The following is a 17054-nucleotide window of genomic DNA, read 5'->3' as shown; positions in this document are numbered from 1 at the left end:
AGGAACTCTCTGCAGGAGAAAGGCCTAGCCTTCTGGGGTGCGTGGGGGACGGGGTGGGGGACAGCATCCACAGCTGTTTACTTCATCAAGCCATTAGCGAATAATCATTTCTGTCCCTGACACAGCCAAGGAAATCCTCCTTATAGATTAAGTCTCTTTGGGTTGTTTGCTGGCAGGTTGGAGCATAAGGGCAGCCTGAATGAATGAGCACACAGGTAGGTGGCTTTGGGAAGATGGCATGAGTAGGAGGTTGACAGGTGGCATTTGGAAGGTTGTGTGTGTAGGAGGTTGGCGGGCTTACATCTTCTCTGTGCCTGTCACTTGCTGTGTGTGGTCCCTCACATGGCACGCTTTTTTCACATGCCACCTACCGTGTTTGGAAAATGGGGGCTTGAAGGTTATTCCTGGGTGTGTTGTACTCTGTCCTTAGCTTTTGTAAGTGAGCCCTCTTCTTATTGGCTGTTGTTACATAATTGTTGTTCAGTCGCTAAGTCATGTCCGACTCTTTGGGACATCATGGATTTTAGCATGCCAGTCTTCCCTGTCCTTCACCATCTCCTGGAGTTTGCTCAAACTCGTGTCCATTGAGTCAGTGATGCCATCCAGCCGTCTCATCCTCTGTTTCCCCCTTCTCCTCCTGCCCTCAGTCTTTCCCAGCATCAGGGTTACATAATGAGTCAGTTACATATACTATGCATAGTGGTTATATGACACTGTCTTAGTCCCTCTGGACTGCTGTAACAACATACATCAGACTGGCGCCTTATATACAGCAGAAATTTATTCTCACTGTTGTGGGTTCTGGTTGGTCCAGGATCATGGTGCTGGCAGGTCTTCTAAGGGGCTGCTTTTTGCTCTGTCCTCACTTGATGGAAGGAGCAGGCCAGACGCTCTCTGGGGCCTCTCATTAAGGTACCAATCTCATTCATGGGCTTCCCAGGTGGCCCTAGTGGTAAGGAACCTGCCTGCCAATACAGAAACATGAGAGATGTGAGTTCAATCCCTGGATGGGGAAGAGCTCCTGGAGGAGGACCTGGTAACCATCTAGTATTCTTGCCTAGAGAATCCCATGGACAGAGGAGCCTCGCCAACTACAGTTCATGGGGCCCCAAAGAATTGGACAAAGAGTCGCTGAAGCGACTTAGCACGCTCATGCAATCTCATTCTTTTGAAGGTTCTGCCCTCATGATCCACTCACCTCCCAAAGTCCCCACCTCCTAACACCATTATCTTGGGCATTAGGTTTTTAACATATGAATTCTGGAGAAATGCAAACATTCAGACTGTAGTATATATCTAACCAATACTTTATGTGTGGAAATCTATTGATTTTAAGATATAGTCGTGTAACTGGGCACTTTTCAAGCTTTGATCAATTCTAACCTCTTTTTGGTTATTTTTCTTGAATTTTCTAGGTAGACAATCATATCATTTGTAGGTAATTATTATTTTGGTTTCTTTTTTATTTCTGTTTCATGTTTCATTGCCAGAGTTTAGACTAGATAGGAGAAGAGATTGTTAACTCAGTCTGTTGAGTGATTTTTTAAAATATAAGATTGCGATTTGTTCTCTAGGTCGATGTCCTTCTCCTGTCCCGTAGCAGGTAGGTTGTATGACCCTTCAAGATTTCTCTTTATTAGTCTTGTGATCCTTTGTGTACCTACAGACTCATTGCACCAGTCAGTTCAGTTTCCTTAGCCAAACAAAGCAGTGTGTACACATAGTCACTAGAGGTGAGGCAACAGTGCATGTGATGAGGACTGAGCCAATATTGATGACAGGTTGATGTTGACTTGGAGAACTTTGACTCACCTGCAGAAATGAAAAGCCAACATAGTGTATTAGCTTCTGTAAAGACTGTAATAAGGCAAATGCATTTGTCCAGAAACATGCTAATATTGATATAGAGGTTTTAAATGCTTTTCAAAAGTAATACGGGTGAAGCATGGAGTACAGAGCCTTGGATTATAAGAAAAGGCAACGAAACAGCAGAAGCAAATAATGAACACTTCATAGAGAAGTTAAATTTTTATGCTTGACCAGACTTACTGCAAAATACTGTTCTGAAAACTTAATGTGCGCACTATTGCTGTTAAATGACAGTGTAAGAGAAGTCATCTCAAATCATCCAGAATTAATTATCTTTGTACGAGTCTGTTTGAAATTACTCAAAATAGCTTCTGAAGGCAGACAACCCTTCTTTACACACAAATAATTGCCTTCTCAGGTTGTAAATGTTGCTGCATATTAAACCAAGCATATTTTTGTACCTAATTGTTATATTTCTATCAGTTTATTTTATGGGGAAGCCAATTTGAGAACTGAAATCATGCAACAGAATAATTGTGGTTGAAATGAATATTTCTAAGCTTGATGCGTTTTGTCTTCATGTTGAATAATATCTTAGGAAGTGTGAATCACAGACATGCCAAAAATTGCATTTAATTTCCTAAAGACTCTAGTATTAACAAATTTTAGTTCAACTGGTAGCTAGTAATATGTTTTATACTGAGAAAGTCAATATGCTTCTACCAGCAGAGGAAGTTAGTTTAATATAACTACTTTGTGCTCTGCTCCCAAACTTCTTACTGAATTTTTTCTGCTGTTTTAGAATTATCATTTTGACAACTATCCAAGGTATTGTAATGGAGTATAAATGTGAGTTAGAACTAATATCTCAGTTTGGAGAGTTAAAACAGAAGAAAACAGATATGTGGTCTGAAAATCACCCTGGTGCAGGGTTGGGACTAGAAAGAGATGAGTCAGGCAGTTGCCTCAAGCACAAAGTTTAAGGGGGTACTAAAAACCTAAGCAATAAAAATAAACAATATTTTAATATGGTTAAAAAATTAAAAATAATGCAAAAATTCATGAACTGATTAGCAAACATTTTAAAAAGACACATTTTAAAAGAGTCTTTTGTTAAAAAAATAAAAATAAAAAAAATAAGTCTTTTGTGTAAGACTCCAATAGGGCATATGATGACTAATCATGTTACTGATTTTGCTGATTGTGTTTTAATTTAAACTTCTGATATTATTCACCATGAATATTTTTGCATTAATTTTTAATTTTAAAGATATCATTTATCTTGGAACCACCTCTGGAATGTTAGAATGAGGACATTCTGTAAATTCCTTTTTTCCAAAACAGTATGAGAACAAAATTTCACTGAGTGAGGCAAAAATTGTCAAAGCTGAAATGAAAAGACGTTTAGAAGAAAACACAGAAGTAAATTTTCGTGATCTTAGACTAGGCAATGGTTTCTTAGCTATGATACCAAAAACATACAAGTAGCAAAAGAAAACACATTTAGGTTGGGCTTCATAAAAATGGGTTTTAGAGAGTATCATCAACAAAAAGCCCATAGAAGGGGGGAGCAAATTTTTACAATTTCTGTATGTAGTAAGAACTTTTATACCAAATAGATCAAGAATGGTTGCAACTCAATTATATAAAGATAGAAAGTGAAAGTGAAAGTCGCTCAGTTGTGTCTGACTCTTTGGGATCCCATGGATTGTATAGTCCATGGAATTCTCCAGGCCAGAATACTGGAGTAGGTAGCCTTTCCCTTCTCCAGGGGATCTTCCCAACCCAGGGATTGAACCCAGGTCTCCCGCATTGCAGGCAGTTTCTTTACCAGTTGAGCCATAAGGGAAGCCCATATAAAGATAAACAACCCAACTAAAAGTCGGGCAAAGACTTCAAGTTGATATTTCTCCAAAGAAGATATACTAATGGCTATTATACTTATTAAAAGGTGGTGAGCCTCGGTTATTAGGGAGAAAAAAATGAAAAGCACGAGATAATCACTACTCTCCACTAAGATGGCTGACATAGAAAATACAGGCAATACCAAGTATTGATGACTATTGGAACCCTGATCCATTGTTGGTGGAACTGTGAAACAGTGTGGCCACTTTGGAAAATTGTTGCTGGTTACTCAAGTTATAAACACAGAGATATGATATAGCCAGCAATTTCCTTCCTAAGCATATACCTAAGAGAATTGAAACTTATACACCAGTTTGTGTGTAATATAAAAACTTATACACCAGTTTGTGTGTAATAGCCCTAAACTGGAAACAGTCCTGGTGTCCATCAGCTGATGAATGGGTAGAATGTGGCATGTTCATACAATAGAACGTTAGTAATTCATAAAAAGGAGTGAAATACAGTCTCATGCTACAACATGTGTGAACTTGGAAACATTTTAAGTGGAAGAAGCCAGACATAAAAGGCCACATGTTATGTGTTCCATTTATATCAAATATCCAGAAAAGGCAAATTTGTAGAGACAAAATAGATCAGTGGTTGTCAGATGCTGGGCATAGGGAGAATAATGGGGTACCTGCTAATGGGGACAGGGTTTCTTTGTGGGACAGTGAAAATGTCTTTGAATTTGATAGTGACAGATTTAGTGAGTCTGTTAAAACCACTGAATTGCACCCTTTAAAATGGTACATTTTATGGTATGTTAGTTGCATATCAGTTAAGCTGTTATTTAAAAATGTATTCATCTTGGTTACTGAATTTTTTGGTTCCTCTTAAATTTCATGCCTGAGGCAAAGGCTTTGTCACACCTTAGATCTGACCGCTGTGTTACTTAACAACAACAGGCTTGTTGCCTTTGAATTTAGTAAAATATCTAGGTCGGAAGATCAGAAACTCCGGAAGGTTGGTCCTTCTGTGTAAAGCAACAGCAACTGATACTAGAGAAGGAAACTCCCATGAGTTGGTAGAACCTTGAGAGCAACATTGTGTGAACTTTTAGTGGGGGCTTCCTGGGGGGGGCGGGGGGCGTGGGGGGCACTAGTGGTAAAGAACACCTCCCTCCCCCACCCACCCACCTGGTCAATGCAGAAGACATAAATTGGTTTGAGCCCTGGGTGGGGAAGATCCCTGGAGGAGGGCATGGCAACCCACTCCAGTATTCTTGCCTGGAGAATCCCAAGGACAGAAGAGCCTTGTGGGCTACATTCCATGGGGTCACAGAGAGTCAGACATAACTGAAGCAACTTAGCACGCATGCAAAATCTGTGCGTCCAGCAGGGCCCTGCCGTGTATCAATCATGGTAGTGCGGTCTGCTGTCCATGGCTCTGTAATCACTGGGAAAAGCTAACATCATTGTAACAGATTTCTTTTTTTATGTTAAACTTTTTATTTTATAGTGGCGTATAGCTGATTAACAATGTTGTGGTAGTTTGAGGTGAACAGGAAGGGACTCAGCTGTGTATATCCACGTATCTATTCTCCCCCAAACTCCCCTCTTCTCCAGGCTGCTACATAACACTGAGCAGATTTCCCTGTGCTATGCAGTAGGTCCTTGTTGGTTTTTCCATTTTAAATATAGTAATGTGTATGTGTCCATCCCAACTCCCTAACTGTCCCTTCTCCCTGTCTGCTGTAAGTTCGTTCATTCTCTGTGTAACAGATTGTTTAATAAGGAGGAGACAGGCTATACTTCATAGAGTAACACTGTCCAACGGAATTAACAGTGTGGCCACATTAACGTTTCTAGTAGCCATATTTAAAAGGAAAACAATAGATAGGATGAGTTTAAATATATTTTATTTAACCTAATCCATCCAAAATGTTATCTTCAGATAATTGATATTAAAAATAGGGAATGAGAAATAGATGAATGGTCTAAAAAGAGGTCAAAAGGTTTAATTTGCAACTGGCTGCAAGTTCATACAAAAAAAAAAAAAAAAGCAACTTAACAATAGGAGCTCATTTAACAGGTCTCCTGGTAGGAGGGAAGATTACCTAAGTGCCTTCGGCTCCATTTCAGAAGAAGACACACCTTGGGAACATGTGTGTTTTTGTATACCGGGTGCTCACATGGCCTCTGCTCCGTTGGTTTTAGTCCCAGCAGCGCTGGGCACCCCGTGTGACCTCCACAGCGGTAGGGGTGGTTGTGGTGGGGTTCATAGCAGTGGGAAGTGGTGGGAGTGCTGATTACGAAGGTCCTGAGGTAGACGGGTTACTGAGTATATTATTAAAAGTAATGTAATGACATACTTAGCCCAGAGGGAGTTGGCAGTAGTAAATAGGGACCAGGTGGGAAGAAGGAACCAGAAACATGCTCTCAGCCCTTCCGAACACTGGCGGCGATTCATTTCTTGTCTTCTAGGTGCCCTGAAGATGTGCTGGGTTGGAACGGAAACAGTTTATACCTAGACTCCCTGATGCTTCTCAGAAGAATGACGTGTGCACAGCGATAGGTAGTTTTGAAGATTTAATTGTTTCATAATCACTGGGTTTTCCAATTCTGTCTATTTTCTTATTTGGAAAAATGGTAAAATTGTCATTTTTGCAGGTAATAAAATTGTTGAGTAACAGTAATTTTATGTGAGTCAGCCTAATAATAGTAGGCATTCTGTAGTCTCTTGCAGTAGCGTTTGGGAGGAAAATTTGTGTCTTTTCTACCACCTAACAACTGTTCTTCTCGCTGGGCAATTTAGAGAGGAAAGTAAATTTTGCTGATTTATTTTGAAATACAGTTTTATTAAGGATTTAATTAATGTTAATATTGTTAATATTGTAGGATTTATAGTTGCTCGGGCTTTTTATTTCTCCTGAATTCTAAGAATGTAAGAAGCACGATATGTGTAAATTTGGTACAATTTAAGGAAATTAAGATCTGGAAAATGGACATGATTATTCATGTATCAGAGGTGTTCTTCCCCTGATAAAAGCCTTAAGTCCTTAAGATCTTTCATTTATATGGTGTATTTAAGAATCGGTTTTCAGATCATTAACTACTTGAGGGATTAAGATAGAAAGAAAATTGAAGTCATGTAATCCATTGAGGATTAATCTGAATGTAAGATTAAGTATCTCTGAAATCCTAGCCAATGGAAAAATGGTGAGTTTATTGAAACAGCTCCCATTATGAAGAGCTTATTCGTGGCACAGTTATTGTCTAGGTTCAAGAACTCCTACACTAACTTTAGTTTCCTAGTGAGACGTAGTAGTGTAGTGAAGTACTGTTTACATATCCCTGGATCCTGCCCCTTTCTTCTGAATTTTCCTGTCCCCTTTCTTTTTAAGGTTTCCACACGTGAATTGTCGACTAGGGCAAATTGTCACCAATGGCAGTAAAACTGGTTTTCTGTGGGTCAAGGTAAGTTTACCTGGATTTCTATTCAATTTATAATTCCACTTGACTGGGACACATAGTTGCCTCTTAAATGTTGTGTGAGACTTCTTGGTACTCCAAGTAAATCGCTGGTGGTGAATTTGGGGAAATATTATTAATGATGCAAGTGAATTAAACTGGATTTTCATGCGAAAGTGTAATTTAGTTTTGCTTTTTTTAAGATGTGAGAATTATATTCAGACATGTATTGGAACTCCAGTTCAAGCAACGTATTTTGTTAACGATTTTAAAATTGAGGAGTGTGTCTATAAAGACATCTCTTTCCTAGGGTTAATTAATCTTTTTCAGCGACAAAAGGTTGTGGTGTGGTTGTTAACATGTGTTTAATAATATCAGTTGACAGAAATAGGACAAGATGATGCAGTCGTTTTTAAGGGTTTGCTTTGATTAGAGAATGTGCTTCTTGAGAGAGAAAGACTAGATTGGGAGGGAAAAAGTTAATGAAATGCAAACAGAATTCATTAAATGGTGCATAGAAGCTTTCCTGAACCACCAAGATTGCGGAAAGTTTAAAACATTTGAGACACTTGAGAGACGCTTTTCTGAGGGCTGTTCCAGCCCATATGGCATTTTGTGCAAATTTGACAAAGGCATCTCTTCCATGGACCTTTTACTTCCATCTGATGGATAAGGGTTGGACTGCACTAATTTTTAGAATGAGGCACTTTATTGCCATATGCTGGAAAATTGTAACATAATTAAATCACCCATCTTTAAGGCTTTAAAGTTGCGATAGAAATACAATTTTTTAAATGATGCGATTGGAGTCCCCTTGAGTTTGTTTTGTTCTCTGGACAGATTCTAAGGAAGGGAGGCTTTTTGAGTTCTGCTCCTTGAAGACAGGAGAAAAAGTAATAGCTTGGGGTATGTCTTTGATCGGACACTTGGATTGATTGAAAGAAACTTATCAGAGGGACAGTGGCTACTGTAGGTTTGGAGGCCAGAGGGGTGGCCTGAGTTTTCTAGGCGTAAAACTCAGGAGGGAAAACCTAAACCATGTTTTAAACCAAATTAATGACCAAGTTAATGCGATTTAGTGATAGAGAATGTGTACTTCAAATTTCCAGCACTCCTAAGGTGGTTTTATTCTGTAGATCATCATCTCTGTAATATTCTTGTTCTTAAGGACTATTTAAACTTGAGTTTTTCCCCAGGAAGACGGAGTTGCCTTCCAAATGTTGGGTGTGTCTATAATGGCTGGCTTTTCCTTGCTGCTGAGTTTTTGTAATTAATCTTTTGATGAGATAAAAAGCTGTTAATGGGTTAAAGTTGTTGTTAATGGGTGGCTATTGATTGACAAATACAGGGGAAGAGAGATACAGCACAGTGTTGGGCCCAGAGAGAGGGCTGCGGGTGGAGAATGTGACTGGTAATGGACAGGTAACTGAGGTTAGAAAAAGGACAGATAGGTGATGGTGCTGGTGTTCTTGGTAGCTGAGGTCATGGGTAGAGGTCATGATGATTGTTGGCATGGTCAGGACGGTAGTGGCAGCCACTGGGACACGGATGAATCATACAGAGGAAAGGACTGGGAAATGGGGGCGAGGCTGGGCCATAGACACAAAATATGTGGCCAGGGAAAAAGCTTTTCCTTTCTTGGGTGCTGATGACAGAACTGATTAGAGGGAGCTCCAAGGGGCTTCTCTTTGTGGAATGATAAACACATTCTGTTATGGTGTCAGTTATCCATCTCTTCCTCCCCTGGAGGAAACCCGCTTACCACAAGAATCACAATCAAGAGACCTCAGAGGGACTTCCCTGGTGGTCCAGTGCTTCTGTGCTCCCTGTTCTGGGAGCCGGGGTTCGATCCCTGGTCGGAGAACTAGATCCCACGCAACACAGCTAGAGGATCCTGTGTGTCACAGTGAAGATGGAAGATCGCACGTGCCTCAACTAAGACAGCGCAAAGAAATAAATAAAAATAAATCTTAGGAGAAAAGAGACCTCAGAGAGTACTTGTAATTCCAGTGAACGTTGGTGTTTATTTCGCTTACCCCTGCCACAGCCCACATTTCTTTCCTGTGTGTGTGTTGGGGGGGCGGGTGGGGAGTGGGGGGGGGGTTGATCCTCTGAATACAAGGTAGAAGAACACGTGATCAGTTAAAAGAACCGTTTATTTGACTTATGGAAAGAGGCCCTGGTGTTATTTATATCTGAAACCTCTCTTGCCCACTCCCACCATATGTACATGATTGAAGAAAGAAACGATGTTGGTTTTTTTTTTTTTAATGAGTTCAGCGGCAGAAGGAAAAAGGGAAAGAGGATTAGGGAGGCTTATGTGAGTTAATTCCCGTCTAGATAATTGCTTAGCTGTGTGTTTCACTTTGTTTGTAGATATTATGCCTGATTTTTTTCTTTGCCTTTGGAATACCAAGGAAAGAATGAGAATATGATGTTTTGGGTCTAATATTTGGTACCTGTGACTTTGAGCTAATAATTTCTTGTTCCACTGAGCTCAGATGGTAAAGAACCTGCCTGCAATGTGGGAGACCTGGGTTCTATCCTGAAGTTGCGAAGATCCTCTGGAGAAGGGAATGGCAACCCACTCCAGTATTCTGGCCTGGAGAATCCCACGGACAGAGGAGCCCGGTGGGCTATACTTCATGTGGTCGCAAAGAATTGGACATGACTTAACGACTAACACTTTCATTTTTATAGGGAGAATGATATTTACTATGAGGAAAGGTCTGTGAAAACACCAGCTTCATAAATGTTAAAATGAAACAATGATATTTAAGAACAACCCAGCACTCTCATTATCATTAATCTTCATAAATTTGGAGTTGACATATTTTATCACTCTGTGATCCAAATAATTGCCTTGATTATTTTAATAAGAGATCCTTTCTGCTGAATATGTGAAGAGGTAGGTCCACTGCAGCAGGAGAGATGTGGACATAAAGAGTAGCTTTTTAAACGGCAGGGTTAGTGGGTTATCATATGGTAGGAGGTGTTAGGTTCAGTGCATAGCACCATGTACATAGCACGTTGCTAAATGGAGTGATGTGACTTCACAGTGTTCAAATGCTGGTTCTGTCTACCATTTTAGTGACTGCTCATTTGCTTCAGTGCTGTGTGAGCCCATGTGTGTGTGGGTTTGTGTGTGCACGCTCAGTCCCTAAGTCATGTCCGACTCTTTGCCACCCCTTAGACTGTAGCCCACCAGGCTTCTCTGTCCTCACTGTCTTGTTTGTTTATTGAACACTGTTTAAGGTAGGTGCTGCCAACACCCTCATTTTCCAGCTCAGAAGTGGTGAGGGTTGAAGCTGGATCTTGCAGCCAGCTGTGCCCTTAACCATTGGCCTCTACTGCCTGCCTGGACATCAGACTGGGTCCCCTCCTGAAAGTCTTTTTTTTGTTTTCAGAATTCTGTATCCCCCATTGTATGAAGCTTGATAGTGTCATAGACAGAACTGCTTGAAAATGGAGCAGATCATTCTGTCAACAGGCACCGTCTGAACAGGGCCAGAGGGATCCTAGATACAAAAATCTGTGGGCTTCCCTCGTGGTCTCTTAGTTAGTACTCTGAGCTTCCATAGCTGGGGGCCTGGGTTCGATCCCTGGCTGGGGGACTGAGATCCCATAAGCCATGCAGCTTGGCCAAAGGGAAAAAAATACTTGCACCATATAGTGAGATGTGAGGAATTGTTGGTTATAATTTGTTTCCTAAAGACCTTAGAGATTTTTAAAGACTTAAATTTTTTTTTCCCACCAAAGAAAGTCCTGTGAGTCTGAAATACCTAAATGTCAAATAGGACTGAAATACACTCAGATTTTTGAATATGTAAAGAAACTTGGCAGTGCATGTATTTTATTTTCTGCATTCAAATGATCCTCAGGAATAGATTAGAAGCACCAGCATATCAAGTCCATTATTTCAGGGATACCGAGGTTAATCTTTTTCCCTACCCATCTTTTCCTTAGGCAGAAAACATAGGAGTAGAGACCAACCATATTTCAGTATTTAAATCCACAGGCCCGGAGCCCAGAATGTTGGGAAATTGGTTGTTGGGGGTGAGGGGAGGCAGAGTCAATAGAAGTCACGTGGATGATTCCATCAAGATGATAAGAAATCACTTAGTCTTTTCTGTTGTCTGTTTTAAATGGTGCATAAGACCGCTCAGTTTTCCATGCACTGCTCTCTCAAACTGTTAGGTACATGCTGTCATCCAGCCCTCTAGCTAGGAATTAAATCTGTGTTCTGTTGGATTCGAGGCCAGATTTGATTAAACTAGGTCATCAGGGCACGCTCACAGGGGCCTGGATCTTACTGGCAGTGTGCCATCTTTGGTAATTAATGGGTAAGCCCGCCAGTAGGCAAATGCAATGGCTTCACTCCTGCTATTAGAGACAGATAGCAGGGAACTGTGTGATATTTGAACAGGCGTCCAGTTAGTGATGAATTACAACAGGAGTCCTGGAAAAGTTCCTGCGTTCCTCACTTTATGTCAGATGAGTTCATCACATTTAAAATGATCACAGAAATTACAGAAGGATTAAAAATGAATGGGTTATTCAAATGTTTTATGACATTGCTTTAAGCTTGCACATTTTTCATACAATGTGGATTTCCAGCCCCATCTTCCCTACTTTCAGAAACACTGAGAACCTCTGCGGACATCTGCCAGTTGGCAGTGGTTTCCTGGGGCAGAAGGTCAGGACTTTGTGTCAAGAGGTCACATGAAGATCCATTTCTAGCTCTTCTTTTGAAGGTTTAACTTGGTTCTGTTCAACAACAGGAGCTTGAACTAAATGGCTTTTTAAGATCTCCCTTTGCCTGCAAAGGGCTTTGTGTTTAATCCATCCTCATATTTCTGTGGTTATTATTCTTCATACTTAGCATCCTGATTGTTAAAAATGCTGTGTGTTTATGTCCACATGCTAAGATGGAGACCTTTGTCTGGATGCCAGGAGAGGCAGAGAATGTCCCCGATGGCTCAGATGGTAAAGAATCTGCCTGCGGTGCAAGAGATCTGGATTCCATCCCTGGCTCAGGAAGATCCCCTGGAGAAGGGCATGGCAACCCGCTCCAGTATTCTCGCCTGGACGATCCCATGGACAGAGGAACCTAGTGGGCTACAGTCCATGGGGTCGCAAAGAGACAGGAGTAGCGACTAGTGCTTTCACTTTCAACGATAGTGAATTAAATGACTTTTTAAGATCTGCTTTTGCCTGAAAAGAACTTTGTGTTTAATTTGTCTTCATATTTTTATGGTCATTATTCACTGTACTTAGCTTCTTGATTGTTAGAAATGCTGTGTGTGCTTAGCGTCCTCCCTCTAGATGCCAGGAGAGGCAAAACGGCCTTTGCAGAAGTGGTTGTCACTCTTTGTGGCTTGAGGAGCAGCCTTGGCACGTGGGGGAGGGAGGCAGGTCTGTGCATTTTGTAATCTTGCTCCCGTAGGTCCAGCTTGTCAACAGAATGTGCGCTCCATGAGGGCTGGCAGCCTGTTTATGCACTGCTATTTTCCTGGCACCTGGACCACCGAATGCCTGACACGTGCTGGGTGCTCGGTGAATGTTTATAGAATGAACAAGGCAACCTGGAAGCTTTTGGCTCTGAAAGGAGGAGTCCTTTCTCTTTCATCTCATTTCAAGGAAAGGAAGACTCATGGAGTCCTTCTTTCTACAGCAGAGATATATTGAGAGACCACGGTTAAGACCACGCTTTGTTTAAAAAACTAGAAAGAGAAAAAAACTTTTATTCATGGCATATGTTACTCAGTGGAAGCCTTGGCTTTGTGGGAGAGCCCTTCATAAGTTGGGTTCCTCTTTATGCTCTTTTGAAAATTGAACTATAGTTGTTTTACGATGTTGATTTACAATGTTGTGTTAGTTTCTTTGTTGTTGTTGTTCAGTTGTTCACTTGTATCCGACTCTTTGAGACTCCATGGACTGCAGCATGCCAGGTTTCCCTACCCTTCACCATGAGTTTGCTCAAACTCATGTCCAATGAATAGGTGATGCCATCCAACCATCTCATCCTCTGTTGTCCCCTTCTCCTCCTGTCTTCAGTCTTTCCAGCATCAGGGTCTTCTCTAATGAGTCAGCTGTTCACATCAGATGGCCAAAGTATTGGAGTTTCAGCTTCAGCATCCATCCTTCCAATGAATATTCTGGGTTGTTTTCCTCTAGGATTGACTAGTTTGATCTCCTTGCAGTCCAAGGGACTCTCAGGAGTCTTCTCCAGCACCACAGTTTGAAAGCATCAATTTTTCGTCACTCAGCCTTCTTTATGGTTCAACTCTCACATTCATACATGACTACTGGAAAACCCATAGCTTTGACTGTATGGGCCTTTGTTGGTATTTACTTATAGGCTAACACCCGGGGTCCTTAGCAGAAATACAGGGCTCTTCATGCATGCCGTGGTTCCATGTTTTATTTGTTTTTCTTAGTACATACTCATTTTTTTTTAGTTCAGGTGCATAAATGTTTATCAAATATCTGACTTGTAATATTTACTATGCTCGATGCTGAGAACATAAAAGGAATAAAATTAGGTTTTTGCCTTCTAAGAATTTATAGTCTAATGAGATAGCCTAGTAAGTAAACAGTGTCAAAAGGATGTTTTAAAGGAAGGTCACCAGGGAGGCATGGAGGTGTGGAGTGCCCAGACCGAGCTCTCTGCATCCTTTCTAAGCCACTTGCAGTGAGTATATTTGGGGGCTGATCAGTATTGGTCTAATGTTAGAATTTTATATCTGCAGTACCACTTAACAATAGTTGCTGTACTGAAAAATAACTTTAGGTACTGTAAGAACTCTGGTAGTCAAAAGAGGTGAATTATATTCAGATAATAGCACCTAGTATGGCAAGATACGGGTATTTTGGAAATATTTTCAGTGATGGGGGATGTGATCATTGAGTTTTAAAGAAAATTCAATTAGTCAGAAGAGTCTTCCAGTAAGATTTCCTATGAGTTACCGTTTCACGATATTCTAGTCCCCTCCAATTGCTCAGCTATTGATGAAAGAATTACGTTGGCCCAAATGGGCTAGATCTTGATGGAGGTGGTTTTGCAGTCTCTTCTGGAGACTGTTTGCCACCATCTGGGGACGTTTATGGTTGTCACCCCTGCTTGTTGGCCTCTAGTGGGTACTGGCTATTGATCACTCTGTAATGCACGGGACAGTCCCCCATAAAGAATTTTCTGACCCCAAATGTCAGTTGTTGGCAAAGTGGAGATTCACTGATCTGGATGAATGGCCTGTATTTCTCGTATTCTCTAGAAAAATTTACAAGGTCCAGAATCAAATGCCCATAAGGATATTTAAAAAAAAAGATGATTTTGAATAAAAGGGGGTTGGAGGTTAAGTGGGAGGTGGGATGGTGATAGTGAATTTTCACTATTAGCCTCTTTTCTTTTTTGACTTTTCTGCAAGTCTTTTTTTTTTTGGTAACAAGCTTGTTTTTATTAGTTAATTGTTTGATGATCGCTTAGCAGGTTTTGGAGACCACCGCTGGTGCATCCAGTGTCTAGCGCAGACCCTGTCACAAAGTGCACTGTTAGCACACACGTGTCGGACGACTGCGTGGAAGCATGTATTCCTGGAGAGAACATTTTGTTTGTCTTCTATAAGCTCCTCTCATTCATCCACGTCGGGCGAAAAGGAAAATGTGCTCCCAGAGTTTATGACAGTCGTTCCGTAGATCCAGAGAGAGCGTTAGGTCAGTAAAAAAGCAGACAGCTGGCTCCCCAAGAGGGAGACGTTCTCCACTCTCAGTGCAGCTTGTTGGGAAAGCTGAACAGGCAGAAACGCGGCCGAAGTTCAGAAGAGCCCGCTTGGTCTGGGGCCACAGAGGCATCTGCTCCAAGCAGACAGCTGTACTGAAAAGCAAACTCGACACAAAGCTAGGGCAGGAAAGCCAGCAGGCAGGATGTGCCGTCCTCAGAGGAGACAGGAGCTCAGCTGAGCGGTCGCACTGCCAACGAAGCAGGCTGATGGAGCGAGAGCCACACAGGCCCTGTCCTGGGGACCCACCAGTGCAGATTCTGTCGACAGAAGCTATTGAAACATGTATATGTTACCATATGTGAAATAGATGACCAGTCCAAGTTTAATGCATGAAAGAGGGCACTCAAAGCCGGTGCACTGGGATGACCCTGAGGGATGGGATGGGGAGGGAGGGGGGAGGGGGGTTCAGGATGGGGACACATGTACACCCATGGCTGATTCATGTCAATGTATGGCAAAAACCACTACAGTATTGTAAGGTAATTAGCCTCCAATTAAAAAAAAAAAAAAGCTATTTCCAGTTTCCCTCTGTGAACCCTTCGCTCCAGCCACGTGTCCCTGCCTGTTCTCCAGACATGCCTTTCCCTGCCTGCTCACCATGTCCTTCTGTCTGGAATCCATTCGCTCGCTCTCTGACTTCGGGTTTTCTGTTACAAAATCCAGCTCAGGTTCTCAGCCCTTCGTGAATCCCTCCCTGAGTTTTTCTGCATCAGAAATCTTCACCCGTCTGAGCCCCCCACCCCATCTCTATTCCTCCAGATTCAGGAGGCAACTCGCAGGCCTGGATTATCGCCAGGGCTTCAGGGTGGCTGCCGTCAGCTCATTGTATCTGGATCCTGAGTCCCAGGGTTGGGCTGGGTAGAGATGTGGAGAAAACCAGGAGGACGCACTCTATAGAAACTTCAGGTGTTTAAAAAAAAAAAATCATCTGGGGAGGAATTCATCTTTCTGTGGTTGTTGAAGCCGACACTAGGGACAGAACAGCATCCCTCTTCTGGCCACAGGAGTCCATTGGAAGAACGCCCTCCAAGGCAAGGGATTTTGGCCAGAGTCCGAACATAGCCACCTGCCTGCTGGCGTAAGATTTGAGTGAAGGTTCTGACAGTCCTGGGCTTCCCTGGTGACCCAGACATTAAAGAATCTGCCTGCAATGCAGGAAACCTGAGTTCGATCCCTGGGTTGGGAAGATCCCCCGGAGAAGGAAATGGCAGCCCACTCCAGTATTCTTGCCTGGAGAATTCCGAGGACAGAGGAGTCTGGTGGGCTACAGTCCAGGGGTGGAAGAGAGTTGGACACGACTGAATGACTTAACACTTTCACTTCCACACTCTGACCATCCCTGCAGACAAAGAAGGGATGTGAAGGAGGCCTTATAATGTGTCTGCAAACCCCAGACCCAGAGGCAGACAGAAATGTAACTGCAAGCCTGACGTTAGGACAGGGAAAGTCTGCACCCCCCACTCCTCGTACAGGACCCCGTCTGATGGTTTTGGATGTGGTTGGAATGCACCAGTGCTTGTTTCCTTAGAGTCCAGCTTCAGCAGGGAAAGTGTGTGGGTCTTGTCTTGGCCGCGAGCTCAGGAGAGAGGACTCGCTTGCTCATTGGCCAGAGCCCACTCCCCGGCCAGGTGCTCCTGTTCGGCTCACCAGGGACCCCCCTCTCCACATTCAGGCTGAAGCCTTGCAATATTGTGCAGAATGCCCAAGAGCAGTGGGTTGTGATCAGCTCTGTTTAGAAGAACAGTGTTCCAAACAGATATTGCCCAGAGGGTATGCTTAACATTAACGTGTCAAGCAGTAGAAGGGAGAAGAGACTTGTGAAAATGAAGCTTAATTTTGCTACAGAGAACTTTTATTCTTTCTACTGCATTTTTTTTAAGGATGCCTCTGAACCATCCCAGAGGTCGGTCTTTAGACAGTTGATTCATTTTACAGTAAAAACTCAGATCCATTAAAATTAAAGCCTCCTGCTGAGTGTTAAAATTTCATTATCATACCTCTCCTTATTACAGATACTTGTTTTCTATTCATATGAGACCACTGGGAAGAGAAGATTTACCTTGATATTTGTATTCAGAATATTCAGTTACCTGTTTACCACGGTTTCATTTATTTCTGGGTGAAAATTTCCCCTTTTTGTGTGCAGTTG

This window comes from Dama dama, chromosome 30 (genome assembly GCF_033118175.1).
Source record: "Dama dama isolate Ldn47 chromosome 30, ASM3311817v1, whole genome shotgun sequence".
Lineage (NCBI taxonomy): Eukaryota > Metazoa > Chordata > Mammalia > Artiodactyla > Cervidae > Dama > Dama dama.
The sequence above is the reverse complement of the archived record's forward strand: the minus strand, read 5'-3'. Positions refer to the sequence as shown.